This window comes from Myxine glutinosa, chromosome 11 (assembly GCF_964187855.1).
Source record: "Myxine glutinosa chromosome 11, kmMyxGlut1.1, whole genome shotgun sequence".
NCBI lineage: Eukaryota > Metazoa > Chordata > Myxini > Myxiniformes > Myxinidae > Myxine > Myxine glutinosa.
The window spans coordinates 57,274,720-57,297,684 of NC_136271.1; the positions used below are offsets into that span (position 1 = coordinate 57,274,720).

At 52.3% G+C, this 22,965-nt stretch overlaps 1 long non-coding RNA gene across 1 annotated transcript in view; it reads left to right on the forward strand.

The window, feature by feature from the left end:
• The first annotated feature begins 1,342 nt into the window (after positions 1–1,342).
• Positions 1,343–22,965, forward strand: part of LOC144888299 (uncharacterized) — a 31,399-nt gene continuing 9,776 nt past the window's right edge. The window contains exons 1-2 of the long non-coding RNA XR_013620893.1: positions 1,343–1,454; positions 3,163–3,258. This is a non-coding gene — a long non-coding RNA (uncharacterized LOC144888299). The remainder of the gene's footprint in view (positions 1,455–3,162; positions 3,259–22,965) is intronic.

The following is a 22,965-nucleotide window of genomic DNA, read 5'->3' on the forward strand; positions in this document are numbered from 1 at the left end:
TATCACACCTTTCCTTCCCATGGTGGGTGACACCTTTCCTTCCCACAGTGTTTTTTTCTTTTCTTTGCATATAGAGTCTATGTTCGTGGAAGAGCTAGAACACTGAACGGAAAAAGGACGGAACAACAAAAAGAACAGTAGAGGAGGAAGGACACCAACAACAGGGTTGAAGGATAAAAGAGAGGGAGACTTGGATAAACAATGTGTGGGGAAGAATTATGGGTAGGGGGAGGATATATGGGGTTCAAAATGGATACAAAAGTAAACTCTTAGGAAGGGAAAACTGGAAATTTGGAAGGAGGTGGGGTTGGAGGTGGTGGTGAGGGTTAACGGGGTAGAAAAGATCAGGGCTTTGGATGGGGGGGGGGGGGGGCGTGATCTCAACGCAGAGATAAGTGTTTAGCATACCTTTGCTGTTTCCTACGGTGCTTGGCACACCTTTGTCAACCTTTTTTTTGATAAAACTTAACATTTGTAAAATGAATGCAGGCCTTTTCTTTGTCTTGGGAAATTTACATAAACGTGAGGGTTTAAAAGATTGCATAAACCTGCTTGATTGAGGATTCTTACAAGTACTCAGTGAAATAGACTTTAAAAAACATGTAGGCATTCCCCTTGTTTGACGTATGATGCTTGTTGCAAACTGCAACCTTGCAGTTTTGCATCCTCTTGAAGGAGATGACGTAGGTAGTAAGACAAATGTGACTGACGCAGGTTTCGTTGGTATTTGCCCTGAGCATTTGCACTCTTCAGCTCAATCTATGCGTAGCAATGTCACCTACAGACAACTGTTTAACCACCATTGTTGCTCAATGATCCACCAGCATGTGAACATCTTTGTGGCAGAATAAGAATTCTGCGATGAGTATGCCGCACTATCTGTGAAGGGTATGCTACCTTCATTACGGATTGGCATGAAAAGCGAAAAGCAGTTCTAGGGTAGGTATTTACCTGCCTCGTATCGAGGCCTGGAGGTGACTCTTCCTCGGTGAGATGTTACAAAAGTCGTACTTTCTCAATTTTGCTTTTTCTCAGAGCAAGACAATGTAAGTGATTCCATTTATTCTCATTCAACTTTTGGATGTGTCAGCACAGAGATAAAGTGGTTTTGTGGTTGAAGCCACAGTGTGTATTGAAAGGCTTAATAAGTAGTATTTATTCAATCCCCATAAAGCCGATTGATCGGTTTTGTTTATTTATTTTTGTACCCAAGATTTGTTGACCCACCTGTTCTTGCAGCCATGTTCCCACAAGCTCTACGTTGCCAAGGTACGCTGAATAGTTTGATTACCTCCCGACATTTGTATTTTACCTGCTTGTGCTGTAGAGTCTCCGTGGAATTTTCGACTGGCAACATCACCTGCTCCTGTTCCAGTATCTCGACATGGTGCTGTCCTGTCGCTGGCATGTGCTTCCCTCTGGGTACTGAAGATGAGCTGCGCGCTCTTGGGAAGGTCAGATTTTACTCGGGAATTGCCTCGCTCTATTCGCACACTGCAGCCACCTCCTTTGTAAGTGTTTTACAGTATTGTGTAATTCTTACATGAATCTTGTATTAACTTCCATTTGTAACTCTGCTATGAATCATGGAGAATATTATGTTCAGGTTTAGTAACATCTGAGATGGGATATAGCTGCCATAGTGAGGGTACAACGTCGAGCTACGAGATTGATTACGGGCATAGCTAGATGAAGCTTTGAGGAATGTTTGAAGGAGACAGGACTTTATGCATTGGAATGGAGACGATTGCGGGGGATGTGGCAGATGTTGAAGATAATGAAGGGTCTGGACAAGATAGTTGAAGTGGCGAGTCTTTCAGCAGAGTGGGCCATATTAGGACCGGGGACAATAGCTTGAGGATAAAGAAAACGAGAGTTAGGGATAGTTTAGGGCAGGGGTCTTTCAGTCAGAGAGTGGTTAATGCATGGAATGGTCTATCTGGAAAGGTAGTGGTAGTGGAGGGGGTGTATAAGTCTAAATGGGATTTAGATAGATGACTGGATGCATTGGAGGTGGAGGGCTATGGGAATATTGGCTTGTGTGTGGATGGGTGGCGATACTGGGATTGTTGCAGCGCAGGCATGATGAGCAGAATGGCCTCCTCCTGTGCCAAATTCCCTTGTGTGTGTATGCATAATGAGCTTTGATGTGAGGAGGAGGCCATTTGGCCCATCATGCCTGTGCTGAATCATCACTACATTCAATCAATTCACTTAGGGAGAGTGGCAAAGGGGGGCTGAGGGGTGGAGGGAAGGGCGTGGGAGGTTGAAGAGTAGGAATGAGAACAGTGCATCACCATCCATTGACCTAAATCTTTTAACTCTCGTACAATCACGTTGTTACAAAGCCGTATTGTTTTGACCCTCATTATCAGTGGTGACTGCACTACCTGCTTGCCACACGGTCATCTTATTTTGTGACTTGACTTGATGCTGCAATGGGTTCATTTCACAGATAAATATTTTTTTCTATAAGACTGAATTCGTTTGTTTCCTTGGAAACATGCAGTTGTTGCATGGCAACATTTGCACTGATGTTTGAAGCCAAGTCATGGAGACAAGTGGGGTATGCTGGGAAAGCTTTGCCAAGTCGGCTACTGCTTGCTTTCAATGTGTACTTTTAAATATTCAATGGCTTTTCTTATAATACCATGACTCAAATACCTATCTGATATCGTATTCTTTTTCAAATATAAGAATGTACACACACCACAATTGTGGAAGTAGGACAGTTGCATCACCAGCCAAACTTAAATGTCCTCCAAGTTGTCCCAAGAGTTCCACTGCATGCTGTGACCATCGCCTGGAATGCTCACTAACCCATCAGCTGTTGTATTCTGATTGTATTTTGTAAGCTTTTTATGCACACAGTTTTGCTTTAGTTATCTTGTGTATTACACGATGAAGCAATTCATCCGGTTGAAGTTGAAGGTTGTTGATTTTAGGCCCCATTGTGTAATTTCTTTCTCTCTCTCTCTCTCTCTCTCTCTCTCTCTCTCTCTCTCTCTCTCTCTCTCTCTCTCTCTCTCTCTCTATCTCTATCTCTATCTCTATCTCTATCTCTATCTCTATCTCTCTCTCTCTCTCTCTCTCTCTCTCTCTCTCTCTCCACACACACACACACCTGGTTCCTTCCTCAACATCCTCTCTTTACTCCTACAGCAAAGCAAGCATGAGCTCACCAGCTGAGAGTTCCTTGAGGCTGAAGGATGACAGAGGGTGTAAACGCAGGGCCTCATCACCAGCAGAGCAACCGAGGTAAGAATGTTTCTGTTAGTTTTGAGTCAGGGGCTGTTGACTTTGGTGTATGGGATTCTGACAACCGTTTGCCTTCCCGTCATTGATCTTTAATTGGTAATAATCCAGTTAGACCAGCACTTCCCAACCTTTTTTCTGTCGTTTCCCCCTTCAACCAGTTCAACCGTCTGGATTTCCCCCCACCCCTCCCCCCCCCCCATATATATATATATATATATTGTTGCGGATATGGGATTTGGCCTCCATCCATATCCGCTTGTAAATATTCCCCTATTTCCCCAATACTCCCCAACTATCCCCAATCCCCCATTCCCTAGTCCCATTGTCTGTAAACAACACTCTGTAGCCCCGACCTTCCCCTTTTTCCCCCATTAAATGTCGTGCCCAGGTCCACCGCATCTCACGTAGACAACTTTCGGACATCTTGCTAGTTATTCTTAGTCTATGTCAGTTAAGGACTCGTTTCCATTAATTCTGACTCTTCGTTGCACCAGAATGTGATTGTATGGCACCATTAGTAAGTTTAGGACCTCCCAATACCTCCCCGCATCTCTTCCTCATACAACCACAACAACAACTACAACAACAGCGGCGGCGGCGCGGGGAGTGCGCGTCCTCACTCCGGCTTGGTTAGCCGCCATTGACCATGTGCTCCGACGGGGTTACCACGCAGGGGCTCACTGTCAGCTCCTCGTCAAGGGCGGAGCCCGGTAACCCCCCGCACCCAATAAGAAGCAGCGGACCGATTCCATCTGGGGCGGAGCTAACGAGCCGAGGGCATGTCACTCCCCGCGGGACATGCGCAGGAAGACGGAGGTGACGTCAGATGCGCCTCAGCTACGAAGAAGAAAGGACGCCACCTCCTAGCGCTGAGAAATACCTCCCGGCATCTCGGGACCGGACCGGGTCGATTCTGCCCCTGAGCCAAGGTGCACCTTGAGCCATCGAATGCCTGCCCTTCCTTGCCATCAATCCCTGTGTAAGTCAGTCTTGTCCCGTTTGTCTGTTGTCTGTCGGGGATAAGATAAGACTGTGTCTAAGTGCCCATCTTGCTGTGCTTTACCTCTTGCCGTGTAATCTAACCGTTCTGCATAACCAATATTATATCCTCCTCCGGAGGTCTTGAGAACTGTACCCCTGGTGTCGTGTCATTTAACCCAGCCGTTGTGTCCTTTCCATCATTGATTTAGCATAGCGCGACTTAGTCAACATTCGAGTGGAATCGGGTAAACTGTGCGAACACGGCGGCCATTCCGCTCGGCCCATCATAACATCCTAATAAGTCGTGTCCGTAACAATATATATATATATATATATATATATATATATATATATATATATATATACAGTGGAACCTTGACTTACGAGTTTAATCCGTTCCGTGACCGAGCTCGTAAGTCAAATTGCTCGTATCTCAAATCAAATTTCCCCATTGAAATGCTATTAATCCGTTCCAGCCCGCCAAAAACCACACCAATTTTTTTTTTAAATATACAGTATATATAAAAATATCTCGCGCTTTATATTTCACCTGTATGCAGCATACAAGTTGGCAGGATGGCCTGGACTGGAGGTACGCACACTTGACTCTAAAGTCTAAACTGTCCAGCCTGGGTTTGAATCCCGACCCAGCTATAACCTGTCATGGGTGAATCACAGGCAGGGTGATTCATCAATGGGTGTACCGCTAAACTGGGCGCCCCGTTTGCGTCCCATTAGTTGTTGGATGTTAAGGATCTCACCGTGTTTTCCACAAAGAGAAGGCGAGCTATCGCCGGCACTCTGAACAAGTTGACGGCAGAGATACTGTACTTGCACGGCATGATAACCACGTGTCGCACGATCTATTGTCATGGTCCAGAAGATTATCACAGAGAGGTGCAGCTTCCAGCGTTTCGAGATCTGATCCAGGCCTATCCAACGAGACCGGTCCCAGCGTTCTAGGCCCGGTGGTTGTCTCAGACGGACCCGACAACGGCAGTGTTCGTTTTAACTCGATTCGATTCGAGCGCCGACGTGCCGGCGAACAAAACCGGTCATATCTTTTGAACGCGTGGCTCGATTTTTACAAAATAAACTTTTTCTTGAAGGTCTGAACCGTGCGCTCAAAACGATACCGAGTTTGACCCTGAGAGAGCCGTTTTGCGCCGGCAAAGGCGCCTTGTGTGACGTGAGGACCACGTCGTGCTGCATAGATTATCATAAATTATCATATCATTATCGGCGGCGTTATATATCATTAGCGCTATACGACAGAGATACTGTACGTGCACGGCAAGATAACCACGTGACCGGAGCCCACCTGGCGGCGTAAACTCAAAATAACCGAAATGCGAAATCTAAAATGCAGCGCTATACTACGACAGAGATACTGTACGTGCACGGCAAGATAACCACGTGACCGGGTGGCGAAAGCTCGTAACTCGGATCTCGGCTCGCATCTCAAAGCAATAAACTGCCAGAGTGACGGCTCGTATCTCGAAAAACTCGTAAGTTGGGGCACTCGTAAGTCGAGGTTCCACTGTATATATATATATATATATATATATATATATATATATATATATATTGTAACGGATTTGAGAAGTGTAACAATCTTGAGAAAGTGTAACGAATGTGAAAAGTATGGTTTTGTTGTGTGTAACTGACCCTCATAATGTAAAGAATGGTCGCAGCTCGTCCTCTTAGTTAATTCCATAAACCTACACACAGGACACTGTAGCGACTGCCGCTGAGTTTTCACAATCGCCTTGCACCTATCAAGGACGCGGAGCGATCACCATGCCGGGCTCGTCCAGGACGCCCAGGCCCGCGCTCAACTTGCCAGGCCGCAGCCAGGACGCTGGGCCACGCCCCCTGGCGCCGGGCCTGGGCAAACCCCCTGGCGGAATAGATATATATTGCTGACTGATAAACGGTTTTTCAAAGTGCCTGAGTGTTTGATTTCATTAAAGCAACTCAGATGAATTCTAGCTTTTTGTCGCGTCCATTCTTCCGATCGACGTGGGAGCCCCGGCTCCTTCATTGGTGACCTATCGACATGGACACGGCAGTCGCCCTTAAACTGCCTACCTTCTGGGAGGCTCACGCGGCGGTTTGGTTCGCACAGGCGGAGTCCCTGTTCGCCCTGCGAGGCATCACGGCCGACGACACCCGCTTCCACCATGTGGTAGCTGCGCTCGGGTCGGTTACCGCGGCCCGCGCCCTGAGCCTCCTCGAAAGCCCGCCAGCCGCTGACAAATACGGCGCGATTAAGAAGCTGCTCCTCGATGCTTTCGCCCTCCCATCGGCGGAACGCGCACGGCGCCTGCTCGATCTGCCTGAGCTCGGCGACACGCGCCCTTCCGAGCGCATGGACTACATGCTTTCACTGCTCGGCGAGCACTCTCCGGCATTCCTGTTCCGGGAGCTGTTCTTCCGTCAGCTGCCTAACCCGGTACGCCTCGCCCTGGCAAGCACGACGATCACAGATCCCCGGGCCCTTGCCAGAGAAGCCGACAAGATCTCCGCCGCAGGACAGCGCATCGTAGCGGCGACATGGGACCCACCGCCGTCCGACGCAACACCCAGGGCGCCCGAGCACCCGGCACGGTCGACGGCCGAACTGCCGACGCCATTGGCGGCCGCTCTACCGAGCCGACCACCTCCGGCACGACGACCGAGGCCTCCACCTGACCAAGCGTGGTGTTACTATCATGCCAGGTTCGGACAGAAGGCCCGGACATGCCGACCCCCGTGCACCTTCGGCAGGCCGGGAAACGGCCGGGCCGGCGTTCATTACCAGCCATGAGCGCCGGCCACACGGGCAACTTACTGTTCATCACGGATAAAGCGTCCGGACGGCGCTTCCTGTGCGACACCGGCGCCCAACTGAGCGTCATACCCGCCTCTGACCAGGACAGGCAATCCGCGGTTTGCGGCCCCTCCTTAGTTGCGGCCAACGGATCGACTATCCGCACCTTCGGCCCGCGCAACGTCACCCTCTGCTTCGGCGGCCAACGCTTTGCTTGGACGTTTGTAACCGCCAACGTGCCCGTGGCTCTGCTAGGCGCCGACTTCCTCTGCGCACACGGACTGCTGGTGGACGTCCAACGGCGTCGTTTAATCAACGCTGAAACCTTCAGCTCCCTGGTATGCACATTGAGCAGCTCTGCGCCGACCGAGCTGGCATGCGCCGTCCCGGCGGCGAACGAGTTTGCTCGCCTGCTCACGGAGTTCCCGGCCCTCACGCGGCCGACGTTTTCGGCCGTCGCAGTACGGCATGGGATCGAGCACCACATACCAACCACGGGCCCGCCGGTCTACGCCAGGGCCCGCCGCCTCGACCCAGCCAAGCTCGCCGTAGCGAAGGCCGAATTCGACGCGTTGGAGCACCTCGGCATCGTGCGGCGCTCCGATAGCGCGTGGGCCTCGCCACTGCACATCGTGCCAAAGCCGGGGGGTGGATGGCGCCCGTGTGGCGACTACCGCCGTCTCAATGACGCTACCACCCCCGACAGGTACCCGATCCCGCATATCCAAGACTTCTCCGCCCGTCTGGCGGGACGGGTCATTTTTTCGAAAATTGACCTCATACGGGGATATCACCAGGTACCTGTCAGGGCGGCCGACGTCCCTAAAACGGCAGTCATCACGCCGTTCGGCTTATTCGAATTCTTGCGGATGCCGTTTGGTCTCAAGAACGCGGCTCAGGCGTTCCAGCGCTTGATGGACGGCGTGCTGCGTGACCTGCCGTTCCTTTTCGTTTACCTGGACGACATCCTCGTCGCCAGCACGTCCCGGGCCGAGCACCTCCTCCACCTCCGGACGCTGTTCGAGCGCCTCAGCGAGCACGGCCTCATCGTCAACCCGGCCAAATGCCACTTCGGCACGACGGCCGTTGATTTTTTGGGCCATCACATCACCAAGAACGGGGCCGTGCCGCTGCCAACCAAGGTCGAGGCCATCACCACGTTCCCGCGTCCCCGCACCATAAAGGCCCTGCAGGAATTCCTGGGAATGGTGAATTTTTATCACCGCTTCGTGCCCCGCGCTGCTCAGCTCATGCGGCCCCTCTACGAAGCCCTCCGGGGCATGCCGGCCAAGCACGACATCGCCTGGTCCGCAGCAATGGATGCGGCCTTCCAAGGCTCAAAGCGGGCCCTCGCCGACGCAACACTGCTCGCTCACCCGGTGCTCAACGCTCCCATCGCCCTCACCACGGATGCCTCCGACTACGCGGTGGGCGCCGTACATGAGCAATGGGTGAACGGGGTTTGGCAGCCACTCACTTTTTTCAGCCGGCAGCTCCGGCCGAACGAGCTCAAATACAGCACGTTTGACCGGGAGCTCCTCGGTCTACACCTGGCCGTCCGCCATTTCCGCCACCTCCTGGAGGGCCGACCTTTCACGGCGTTCGTCGACCACAAGCCGTTGGTTTACGCCATGGCCAAGGTCACGGAGCCATGGTCGGCCCGCCAACAGCGCCACCTCTCCGCCGTGTCGGAGTTTACCACGGACATCCGGCACGTCGCCGGCAAAAACAACGCCGTGGCCGACTGTCTTTCCCGGGCCAGCGCGAACGCGGTCCACCTGGGCGTGGATTTTGCGCTTATGGCGGCGGACCAAACCACCGACACCACGGTGCAAGCCCTCCGGGCGGCGGACACGGGCCTCCGCCTGGCCGACATCCCCTGCGCGGACACTGTCCTGCTCTGCAACGTCTCCCAAGGCCAGCCTCGCCCCATCGTGCCCGTCGCCTGGCAACGCCGCATCTTCGCCTCCCTCCACGGCCTTTCCCACCCGGGCCGGAAAGCTTCCCAGAAGCTGGTGTCGGCGCGTTTCGTCTGGCACGGCCTTCGTCGGGACGTCCGCGATTGGACCAGCGCCTGCACGGCCTGCCAACGGGCCAAGGTCCACCGACACACCCAGGCCCCGCTGGCACCTTTCACCGTGCCCGAACGACGTTTCGACCACGTCAACGTGGATCTGGTGGACCCCTCCCCCCGTCACGGGGGTTCACACACCTGCTCACCATGGTGGACAGGACCACCAGGTGGCCGGAGGCCGTTCCCCTCGTCTCCACCACCACCGCCGACGTGGCGCAGGCTTTCATCGCCACCTGGGTCGCCCGCTTCGGCGCACCGGCGGACATCTCGTCAGACCGCGGTCCACAGTTCACCTCCGAGCTGTGGGGCGCGGTCGCCCGCAACCTGGGGATCAAGCTCCACCGTACTACGGCCTACCACCCCCAAGCAAACGGGTTGTGCGAGCGATTCCACCGCTCCATGAAGGCCGCGCTCATGGCCGGCCTTCAAGACGTCGGGTGGGCCGACCGGCTGCCGTGGGTCCTTTTGGGCCTTCGCACGGCCCCCAAGGAGGACCTCCAGGCATCCACCGCCGAGCTTGTCTATGGCCAGGTGCTACGCGTCCCGGGCGAATTTGTGCCCGACGCTACCAGTCCCTGGTCCGCAGCTCACCAGCGCTCGGACCTCCAGGAGGCCGCCCGACGGTTTGCCCCCGTGCCAACATCCCACCACGGTGACCCCCAGTCCTACGTCCCCCCAGCACTCCGCACAGCGGAGTATGTTTTTGTGCGTCACGACGCACATCGGTGGCCACTCCAGCCGCCGTACGACGGGCCCTTCCGGGTGCTGCGACGGGACGACAAGTCGTTCGTCATCGACATCGGCGGCAGGTCGGACCGGATTGCTGTGGACCGCCTCAAGCCGGCGCACGTGGACGTCGACCACCCACCACGGGTGGCCCTTCCGCCGCGGCGAGGCCGTCCCCCGTCCACGGTGCCCCCCACTCGACCGCCCACCACCTCACCGGACCCCCTCCCACGACCCGCCAGGGGTCGCTTCGGCCGGGTCATCAGGACCCCCCTCAAATTGACCCTGCCGGTGCAAGTCGATTCTGGGGGGACGTGTGTAGCGGCTGCCGCTGAGTTTTCACAATCGCCTTGCACCTATCAAGGACGCGGAGCGATCACCATGCCGGGCTCGTCCAGGACGCCCAGGCCCGCGCTCAACTTGCCAGGCCGCAGCCAGGACGCTGGGCCACGCCCCCTGGCGCCGGGCCTGGGCAAACCCCCTGGCGGAATAGATATATATTGCTGACTGATAAACGGTTTTTCAGAGTGCCTGAGTGTTTGATTTCATTAAAGCAACTCAGATGAATTCTAGCTTTTTGTCGCGTCCATTCTTCCGATCGACGTGGGAGCCCCGGCTCCTTCAACACGATATATCCTTTTAAATAGTTAGTCCCTTATTCTCTGTTTAGGCTAAGGATGTGTTTCCCACTAGTTTGACTCTTTATTGCACCGAATTAAATAAGAGTAGGCCCTCCGAAGCCCCATGGCAGCTTCCAAGTGCCAGGTTTGCACTTTGCTGCATTTTCATCTGCCGTCCACTTTGCAGCAGTTGACTCCATTACGCACGAGGTAACGCCGAAGAAGAAAGGCGGGTCTCCACCTCGTCATAGAGGGGAGGAGTAAGTCGGCCCCGCTCATCCAACCCAGAACGAGGGGTTTGGCTTGAGGGGGCGGAGAGAGAACGTTTGGGGAAGGTTCGAAAAGGGTGAAGGGCGGGGCCTATATAACCCGCTGCGGTATGCTCCCGAGAAGAGATGAGCTGAGAGGAGGGATGAGTTCTGGGTCCAGGAGATGCGCTGGAGACAAGCAGATGTGACCGAGCTGCCGTGAGACGTGCCGCGCTGCAGGAGAAACGGATCGGGGCAACGCAAGGAGCGCACGAGGCAGTACGGAGAAAGGAACTTCGCCCGCGCAGTTTGGGACCAAAGCTCGGCTTCTTGACGGCGGTGCCTTCTGGCCCGACCGTGCCCAGCACCCGCTGAACCTTCCTTGCCTCTAAAAGCCACCCATCTCCAAGCCATTCCTTCCTGCCTGCATTTCCCCGTGTAAGTGTGATCGTCCGTCTGTCTTTAATGTTGTCCTGGGGTTTATTAATTAAGCTTGAATAGGTAAGCTAATGAATTCACTGTGTGTCTGCTCCTTCCATTTTCTGTATATAACCGACTGCTCTCGTTGCTTTGGCTTGTGAAAATACTTAATAAATCCTGTTATTCCTCCGTACTTCTTCTTCTTCTTCATTCTCGTTCGGTCGCTTTAGAGGTTTCCATATTGGGCAGCTGCGGCGCGATACGGCCAAAGTTTGGGGTAAATCGGGTTTTAGTCAGGGAAGCACTGTTCGGTCGCGGAGCCTCCGCTCGGCAAACATACCATCTTTAACCATGTACCGTAACAATATATATATATATATATATTGTTGCGGAAACAGAGTACGGCGCTCCCCCTTAGCGGGGGGGGGGGGGTTAATCCCCCTTCTATTTGCACTGGGCGTCTCCGCTCCTGAAGCCGCCCCGCTCCCTCCACAAGGCAGGTGGGCAACCTCGTTCGAGACCACGGGCAAGATGTTATTTTGCCGAGCGGATTAGCAGCCCGCGGCTTGAACCATTAGCAGTACTCAACCCGATCCTAAACATTGGCCGAATCGTGCCACAGGTACTCAATGGGGAAATCACAAAGACGACCGGACGAGCATGAAGAAGAAGACGAAGGTAGGAAATAACAGGATTTATTAACCAATTACTATTTACACAATCAAAGAAACCAAAGGAGATGGAAAGATACGAAAATAATTTACAGAAGAAGAAGAAGACACAGTGCAATTCTACTTATACAAGCTTAACTTATTCCCAGGGACAACACAGACAAACAGACGACATTCAGACTTCCACGAGTGGGGGATGAAGGCAGGAATGAATGGCTGGAAGGAGAGGAAGGTTCAGGTGGGACTGCAGAACGGCCGGGCCAGGAGCGAGCAGCCGCCGACTCTCCACACTCGGGTCCACACGGCCGGGATGCTCGCAGCAACACATCGGAGCTTGTCGTGGCAAGGCTGGTTGGAACAGCGTCTCCCTTCCCAGAGCTCTCTATTCAGGCTCCTTCAACTCTCTGGCTCCCTCAATGATTTCGTCCTTCACTTCTTTCACCAAGCAGTCCCTCCACTGAACTCTTACGCGCCTCTCTCCTGGTGGGGGCTGATGCAATGGGTTTTATAACCCCACCCTCTTGAGCCATACCCACTCATCCTTGGTTGGTCGGCAAGGGCTTTCCTGGCTCCACCCTCTGATGACGAGGTGTGGGCCACGCCCGTAATGTAGCTCCTCCCCCTTCTTCTCCGAGGCTTGACCACGTGCGTAATGGAGGCAAATGCAGTTGGCAATTGAAAGGGGCGATGGTGATGCCAATAACCCCACCCAATGCAACGGTGTTCGCGGTGCTGGCACTTTGGGGGGCCACAGCGATATGGTAGGGGATCTATCTTATTTGATCTGGTGCAATGCAGTGTCAATTAATGGGAAACAGAGCCTTAAACTAACATAGAATAAGAAATAACTATAGAGAGATTATATGGTGGCCTACGTGCTTGTACATGGACTAGCTACGGTGCACTCATTTCAATTAACAGCCAATTAAAAGGGGAAACGTACACAGGGAATTTAATACCAAATTTACAAAGTGAAGGTTCTAAAAACCGTAACACAGCACCCTCATTCCTCACGGCACGCTTCGGGCCGACAAAACTTTAACTTAGTGTGGCACGTAGGTGTAATTCCCTCTACAATTAACCTGACCCTGAGTGCGACCGTTTTAAAACACAAATAAGTATGTCCCTCTGCTGCATTGCACCCTGCCTGACAGATTCATGCCCACAGGATAACCGAATTGTGGAATTGTTCTCAAACTACACATGAACGGTGGGGAGCATTATTTACAAGTGACGCTAATTGCATTTACACTGCAACCCAGGACCTGTTATTTTTCTTTGGGGGAAACAAAAAGAAAATCCTGTGGGAGGGGAGGAGACAGCATGCACTGCATCGACGCACCAGCACCAATAAAGAGCACCAAAACACAAAAGCACCATAACGCACCACTCACCAAAACGCACCGGAGTGCACAGTCACCACAGTTCAAATAAATAAAAAAACAACTGTTGGTGGTCTTGCTCTTCGGCTCCCCCTGCTGGCCAATGTTCTTCCAGATGTTGTCATTCTTCTTCTTCTTCTTGGTTGCGGCCTATTTGGTGGATAATAAAACAAAAGCACAACCGTGTCCACTGTTTTTATTTATGGCCCACAGGGGCCGACTATGGGTGGTTCACCTGTGGGCTTGGTGCCACCTCACCGGGTCCGCAAGCAAGATCTTGGGCCATCGTGGCCGGTCCCAGCAGAGGGGCCATGCCCCAACCCGTGGGGTCCATGAGTGGTGCTCAGCCACAGACATGTGGTCCATAAGTGGTGCGTGGATGCAGGCAGCTGGTTGCGGGGATTCGGGCACACAATGGCGGACTCCCGCACGCTCCCCTCAGTGCCCAGAGAGCACGATCCATGGGTCGGGGAAGGAAGACAGAGAGGGCAGGTTAGCGAGGGGTAAGGTCACAAGGGTACACATCAACAAAGGTAATGCAAGGTGAGGTGCGCCTGGAGACTGAGCGGAGAAAAGCCCGTCCCTACCGTACGTCACCCCCCCCTGTTACCTACTCTACCCTTGCCCTTACCTCATATGTACACAAAAAAAATCTACACATTTACAAATTCGTCGCTACCGTCACGTCTTCCCCATATCTCCCCTATACCAAATTCGTCACAATCCCATTGTCTAAATTTGCCATCACCAATTCATCATCAATCCTCATAAGGAGGGAGAAATAGGACATCAGCACAATGTCACACCCACGTCATGATGCGTCTCACATTCCAAACATTTGCACAAAAATAATAAAAACATGGCATGGTGTGGAGTTGTGTCACCTCAGGTGAGTGGATGTAGATGGTGCGAGGAGATTTCAATCCTAACTATCCTCTAAATGATTTTAATACACTTTACACTACCCAGGGTCTTTCCCTGCCAATCCATTGGCCATTCAACTCCCTGTGCCTTTGCACAATTTCCGGGCTGAGTCGTGTGGCTCTCCCAGCAGGTCTACCCACCTGCACACCTCCACCACTGCAGTTGCCTCCGAGCTTACCTGCTCCTTACCTAACCTATCTACCTGGGGAAGGCCCTCCTTGGCACTTACCCCACTCGGTGCCCTCTCTGGCACTGGGCTACCCGGGTCCGTCCTCCGGATCCTCGGGCCCCATCCACAACTCTAACGGCTCCCAGAGCCCACCTGCGGTCTCACCTGGCCGACATCCTCACAGTGGCGGAGTTTAACTACACACAGCCCATTTAACTACACACACTAACAGGCCACACGCCCAGCCATTTCCACGTCACTAATGCACCCATCCAAACACCATTCTTCCACCACGCACCACAGATGCCAATATCCAACCACAATTTACCTACTCCCTCTACCTAACTCTTAAACTACCCTCCCCGGGTATTCGTGATAGGGGTTCACCTTTCCCCCATTCACACCTTCGCACCATCCACTCTGCTCCACAGTTTCCACCATACTCACTCCACACCATCCATTCTATACTCCATGTATTCCATTCCATTTATTTCATTCAACCATGCTCACCTGTATTGGCACACCTGTGCAATCACTCCTACACCTGGTGCTTCCTGCACCATCCTTCCTCCAGGACCATTCGGTCAACACAACACACAATCACCATTACTCACTCATACACTCTGTTCACTTGCACACCACCTGTGCAATCACACCTGGTGCCCCCTGCACCCTCCTTCCTCCCAGGCTTCTTCATTCAATACAATGCACATCACAATTATTCCTCATACGCTGCTCCATACACTTCCACGCTCAATACAACTCACAATCACCTCACACTTTTCACAATACACTTCTAACTCTCTAAAGCATTGCCTCAGGCATCCAAATTCTCCCACGCTCACACACACATCCTTCCCGAGCATTGCCTAGCAATTCCTCATTTCACCAAGCCCAATAGGCACCCACAAGCTGCACCATGGGCGCACCCATCGGCTGCACCACGGACGCACACACGGGCTGCACCATGGACACACCCACCTGGCTGCACCACGGACACACCCACCTGGCTGCACCACGGACACACCCACCTGGCTGCACCACGGACACACATACCGGCTGCACCACGGACACACCCACCTGGCTGCGCCACGGACACACCCACCGGCTGCACCACGGACACACCCACCGGCTGCACCACGGACACACCCACCGGCTGCACCACGGACACACCCACCGGCTGCACCACGGACACACCCACCGGCGGCACCACGGACACACCCACCGGCTGCACCACGGACACACCCACCGGCTGCACCACGGACACACCCACCGGCTGCACCACGGACACACCCACCGGCTGCACCACGGACACACCCACCGGCTGCACCACGGACACACCCACCGTCGGCACCACGGACACACCCACCGTCGGCACCACGGACACACCCACCGGCTGCACCACGGACACACCCACCGACTGCACCACGGACACTCCCACCGGCGGCACCACGGACACACCCACCGGCTGCACCACGGACACACCCACCGGCTGCACCACGGACACACCCACCGGCTGCACCACGGACACACCCACCGGCTGCACCACGGACACACCCACCGGCGGCACCACGGACACACCCACCGGCGGCACCACGGACACACCCACCGGCTGCACCACGGACACACCCACCGGCTGCACCACGGACACACCCACCGGCTGCACCACGGACACACCCACCGGCGGCACCACGGACACACCCACCGGCGGCACCACGGACACACCCACCGGCTGCACCACGGACACACCCACCGGCTGCACCACGGACACACCCACCGGCTGCACCACGGACACACCCACCGGCGGCACCACGGACACACCCACCGGCTGCACCACGGACACACCCACCGGCTGCACCACGGACACACCCACCTGCTGCACCACGGACACACCCACTGGCAGCACCACGGGCACACCCACCGGCTGCACCACGGACACACCCACCGGCTGCACCACGGACACACCAACCGGCTGCACCACGGACACACCCACCGGCTGCACCACGGACACACCCGCCGGCTGCACCACGGACACACCCACCGGCTGCACCACGGACACACCCACCGGCTGCACCACGGACACACCCACCGGCTGCACCACGGACACACCCCCCGGCTGCACCTCGGACACACCCAACGGCTGCACCACGGACATACCCACCAAGCGTTCCACACACCTGTTCTTCACTTGCACCCCATGCAAGCTCATTCACTCAACACAATGTCACTCATCTCACACTTCTCACAATACGCTGCTGAGTACACTTTCAACACACACGGCACCATTCACGAGCATTGCCTCCTTTGCTCAATACTAAGACTCACACACACACACGGCATCATCTGATCTAACTACTCCCCTCTGAAACTTGTGCTTCCCAGTCGCCCCTTATACGATTGCGCTCCCTCGTCGTTATAATCCAACTACTCTACTCTCTACGTCCCCACTAACTGTATAATGTCGCTACTTAAATCTCCAGTTACCTATGGTCAATCTTCTCTAGATTCCTATCATTTTATCCAAACCCTCCCTCGGCGAGCTTACACTGCCATAAACCCCATAGCTAGTGCTCATGTGCCCCGTTCTGCGAGGGATGGTGGATTTACCATCCTTGCACATCGGGCATCTCCCACTATAAATTTTGCCCATCCAATTTCCTGCAAATCTGAATTTGCCAATCACTGCCAATCATTTTATTTGCCAATCAAATTCACTACTACTATCACCCTCACACGTCTACTCACTTGAGCCTCTCGGTGCGTCAATTCATTCTCAAAGCCCGGCTTCGCGAAGCCGAGCAATGAATGCGGGTGGTTCATTGCCGGCGGTTGGGTCCGTCCGGCATTCGGTGCAGGGAAGGAGGCTTACTCGGGCCGAGATTCCACGCACCATCTCGGCACGGAACCGTCCGATGCCCCAATCTCGGCCGGCCGGAGCGCCGCAACCACAAGGGGTCGCCGTGTCGACCCTTCCTACCTGTCCTCGAACCGGCCCGCCCGCTCCGCTTAGCGGAGCACGGACGCGACCGTTCAGAGCGAGGCCCGGCGTGGATCGCGCACGGCGGTTCTTTCGAAACCGCCGTGGTTACGATCCCTGCTGGTTCCCGCTGCACCCAAAGCCCGGCACGAACCGAGGGCTCGCTTTGGCTAAAGGTCGATCTAACCGCTGCTCCGTTTAACGTCGATGCTTCACTTGCACGCTCCCACCCCGTGTTCCGTTCCTTTTTCACACATCCCGGTGTCTCCATACACTCCGTCATTGCACCTTCTCTTATACACCCCCCAGGTACACTCATTACGCTCACAGACTTCGTCACACACCTGACCACCGCACACCTTGGCACACACTCGTCGTTCGCACACCTCATCAAGACACCTCTTCGCGCCCACTCCTCAGTCACATCCTCTGTGACAACCACGGGTGTGCACCCATCTGCACACCCAATCACATGCTTCACTACCAACTCAAGTGTGCATTCCCACACGCGCTCGACCATTCCAGGTGTGCATCCTTTCATTCCAGGTGTACATTCTCTCTCACCTGCCACAACCAACTCGTGCTCTGTGTCACTCTCACTACTCTCACCACCACACTCGGTCGCGCATTCACCCTTACTCTCGACAGCGCACTCTGTAATCATGCACTCCTCTGTTACACACCTTTCTGGCGCATCCTCTTGCGCACACTCTCCCGTTACGCCCTCCGTAACACTCACCACAGGTGTGCACTCTTCCGTTACATCCCCTGTAACACTCCCCATCACACGCTTCAATGTGCCCCCCCCGCACACGCGCCACGACCAACTCGCTCTCGACAGCACACTCACTCCTCGGCGCGCACCTTTTCCTCACACACCCCTCTGTTCCACACCTTTCTCGTGCACCTGTCGCACTCTCTCCCGGTACATACTCCGTACCACTCATGGGGGTGCATTCTTGCACACACCCGATCAACGCCGCACACGCTGGCTCACAAATACCTTCCGCATTCCCCATAGTCGGACCTCCTTGCACACCTCCTCTTTCCATACACTCCGGACCAGTCATACACCTCACCATTGGTCTCACGAACACCCGGGTCTACACCAACACCCAAGCCCACTGAATCTCCCCTCGCACCATATACATTTCCGAGTATATCGTCACTCACCTCGGCACCTCGTCTTCGCTCCTCCTCCGCCACCTGCAAACTCTTTATTTGGTCTGTAAGCACATCATCACGATTTGAGCACAGACCTTGTACATATTCCATCACTTCCTCCTTTATCTCCCTCTGAGATTCCCTCCGTCTCTTCTTAATTTCACTCACCCCCTCTTCCACTTCCTCTAATTTTTGTTTCACCTCTTTTATTTCCCGGTGTGCCCCCTCAATTTCTTCCTCTAATGCCACCTTGGTCGTTTCTATGTGCGTCCTTACTTCCCGTTATTTTGTCTCCATTGCCTCTGTCACCTCGTCCAACCTCTTTGTCAACCCCTCGTGTACCATCTGACATTCCCTCTTCGTCGCTATAAGTTCTTTCTTTATTTCTTTCTGTGTCGCCTTCAACCCCCCGATTACCGCAGTGTTCTTCTCCACTTGCTCCCCTAATTCCTTTTGTCCCACTGTCAGCTGCTCTACTCCCCTCGTCAGATCTTCTATGCTTCCCTGTACCCTAGCCGTACTATTTCTCACCTCTTCTCACCTTTCTCCATACGCTCCTCACCCCGCTTTACCTCCTTGCGTACCCCCGCGACCTCTTCGCCCACACCTCGTCTGATCTCCTCCCCCATTTCTCCCATCTCTTTGGTAGATGCTGCCCTCATCTGTTCCAACTCATTCCTCTGGGCATCCAATTTGGGTTCTAACCCGATTTTCACCTCCTCTAACTGATTCCCCATCTGTTTAATTTCCCGGGCGGATTGCTCCCCTATTTCTCTCAATTTGCCTTCCATGGTGTTTTCTAACCCCGTTAACCCATTCTTCACCCCTTTCATCCCGTTGTCTAACCCCTCAAATTTGTTGTCTAAACCCCCAAATTTATTGTCTAAACCCTCAAATTTGGCTTCTAGCCCCCCAATTTGGCTTCCCATATCATTCCTCAATTCCCCAATTTGATTTTCCATATTACTTAACCCGTCTCTCAATTCCCCGATTTGATTGCCCAACCGTTCACTGGTACCCCTCGCTTCGTCCCTCATTCTGCTTTCCATCCCTTCAATTTGGCTTCCCAGCCCCCTGTTCTTTTCCCTCTCCTCATCCGCCTTGATCATGAAGGCCTGCATTTGCAGCATGAGTAGGTCCCAGTTCATCGGTGCCGCGGGCGCGGCTGCCGCAACCACGTGCAAGCGGCCATTTTGTGCGCCCCCCACCTCATGCGAGGAGCCGCCATTTTGTGCGCCTGAAACCTCGTGCGCGAGGGCGCCATCTTGTGCAACTGCAACCCCCGAAACCACATCCTCATTGCTCTCCTCCTCTCTCTCCCCCATATACATTTCCCTGGGGTCCTGGGTCACTTCTACCCCTTCTAACTCTACCCCCACCGGCATCCGGTCGCCTTGATTATCCATGGCACGATTTAAATTTAGGATGTTAAAATAAAATTTTGACCACTCGTAATTTTGAGTGCGCTAAGCGCACTTCAGGTCCGAATCTCGCTCCCGACACTAATTGTTGCGGAAACGGAGTACGGCGCTCCCCCTTAGCTGGGGGGGGGGGGGGGAGGGTTAATCCCCCTTCTATTTTCACTGGCCGACTCCGCTCCTGAAGCCGCCCCGCTCCCTCCACGAGGCAGGTGGGCAACCTCGTTCGAGACAACGGGCAAGATGTTATTTTGCCGAGCGGATTAGCAGCCCGCGGCTCGAACCATTAGCAGTACTAAACCCGATCCTAAACGTTGGCCAAATCGTGCCACAGGTACTCAATGGGGAAATCACAAAGACGACCGGACGAGCATGAAGAAGAAGACGAAGGTAGGAAATAACAGGATTTATTAACCAATTACTATTTACACAATCAAAGAAACCAAAGGAGATGGAAAGATACGAAAATAATTTACAGAAGAATAAGAAGACACAGTGCAATTCTACTTATACAAGCTTAACTTATTCCCAGGGACAACACAGACAAACAGATGACATTCAGACTTACATGAGTGGGGGATGAAGGCAGGAATGAATGGCTGGAAGGAGAGGAAGGTTCAGGTGGGACTGCAGAACGGCCGGGCCGGGAGCGAGCAGCCGCCGACTCTCCACACTCGGGTCCACACGGCCGGGATGCTCGCAGCAACACGTCGGAGCTTGTCGTGGCAAGGCTGGTTGGAACAGCGTCTCCCTTCCCAGAGCTCTCTATTCGGGCTCCTTCAACTCTCTGGCTCCCTCAATGATTTCGTCCTTCACTTCTTTCACCAAGCAGTCCCTCCAGTGAACTCTTATGTGCCTCTCTCCTGGTGGGGGCTGATGCAATGGGTTTTATAACCCCACCCTCTTGAGCCATACCCACTCATCCTTGGTTGGTCAGCAAGGGCTTTCCTGGCTCCACCCTCTGATGACGAGGTGCGGGCCACGCCCGTAATGTAGCTCCTCCCCCTTCTTCTCCGAGGCTTGACCACGTGCGTAATGGAGGCAAATGCAGTTGGCAATTGAAAGGGGCGATGGTGATGCCAATAACCCCACCCAATGCAACGGTGTTCGCGGTGCTGGCGCTTTGGGGGGCCACGGCGATATGGTAGGGGATCTATCTTATTTGATCTGGTGCAATGCAGTGTCAATTAATGGGAAACAGAGCCTTAAACTAACATAGAATAAGAAATAACTATAGAGAGGTTCTATGGTGGCCTACGTGCTTGTACATGGACTAGCTACGGTGCACTCATTTCAATTAACAGCCAATTAGAGGGGGAAATGTACACAGGAAATTCAATACCAAATTTACAAAGTGAAGGTTCTAAAAACCGTAACAATATATATATATATATATGTATGTATGTGTATATATATATATATATATATATATATATATATATATATGTATGTGTGTATATATGTATATATATATATATATATGTATGTGTGTATATATGTATATATATATATATATATATATATATATATATATATATATATATATATATATATATATATATATATATATGTATGTACATATATATATATATATATATATATATATATATATATATATATATATATATATATATATATATATATATATACATACATACATATATATATATACACACATATATATATATATATACAAGGAAAAAAGTAGCCAAAACACAATTTACACACACACACACAGAGACACATATACACTCACACATGTGAATTTTATTTTTAAAAAATATTGTATGAATGAATGAATGATTGTTTTAAGGCCATGTTCCCCGCTACAGCGGGGGTTAGCCTTGCAGGCCCCATGACAATCATGGTTCCCTGTTTGAGGCAATGTTTTTATGGCTGGATGCCCTTCCTGGCGCCAACCCTTAGTCGCCTCCTACGATGCGCAGGGATACGGTGTACCTATTCTAAACTGGGGTACACACCGGGATCATTCATCCTAGCTAGCTGGTACTCAATTTGCTGACCTCGGAGGGATGACAGGCTGAGTCAACCCCCCTGGTGTTAATTCAGCGATCGACCGGGATTCAAACCCAGGATCCTCGGATCCCAAGCCGGCACCCTAACCGCTAAGCCAACACCAGGCCAGGCCATTGCATATAAATTTTTATTTACCAACGATGTTATAAATGTTTATGTTAAGTAAAAAGTCGAAGAACAAAATAATTAAAGATTTGAGATTTATTCACTAAAGCACAATATTACACGAATGCTAATATTGTATTTCCCCTGGAATAAGTTTCCCCCCTGGAATCCTAAAATTTCCCCCCAGGGGGAAATTTCCCCCAGTTTGGGAAATGCTGAGTTAGACCACATAAACTACTAGAGAGGTATAGCAGTGTTTATTGAACTGTAACAAATTCCCTTGATGATTCGGGCCTTTCAAGAAATAGATGTTGATAATCATCATGGCAAACTTGTATGTTATAATTCGACTAAGATTGTTTGATACCTTGTGATTATGAAAATGTTTTAGTTTTTTTTGGCTTTAGTCAATGTCTCGTGTTTATTTTATTCTCCAATGGATGTTATGTCGCTTTGTTGGGAAGATGCCTGCAAGGCAGATGCAAAAAAACAATTGTTATCCAATTTTCTGCCAGGACTGCAGGAAGCTCATCGGCTTTGCAGCATCAGAATCAGCAATAATACCAAAACCATAGCTTGAATATATAGAGGTCATGTGGAACTTGAAAATATAGGGGTCCATGTTGAACTTGAAAATATAGGGGTCATGTTGAAGTAGAATATAGGGGTCACTTTGAAATCTAATATAATGGGGTCGTGTTGAACTCAAATATATAGGGGTTGTGATTATCTATAATATATAGGGGTCATGTGGAACTTGAAAATATAGGGGTCATGTTGAACTAGAATATAGGGGTCACTTTGAAATCTAATATAGAGGGGTCGTGTTGAACTCGAATATATAGGGGTCACATTGAACTCGAATATATAGGGGTTGTGTTGAACTATAATATATAGGGGTCATGTGGAACTTGAAAATATAGGGGTCATGTTGAACTAGAATATAGGGGTCACTTTGGAATCTAATATAGAGGGGTCG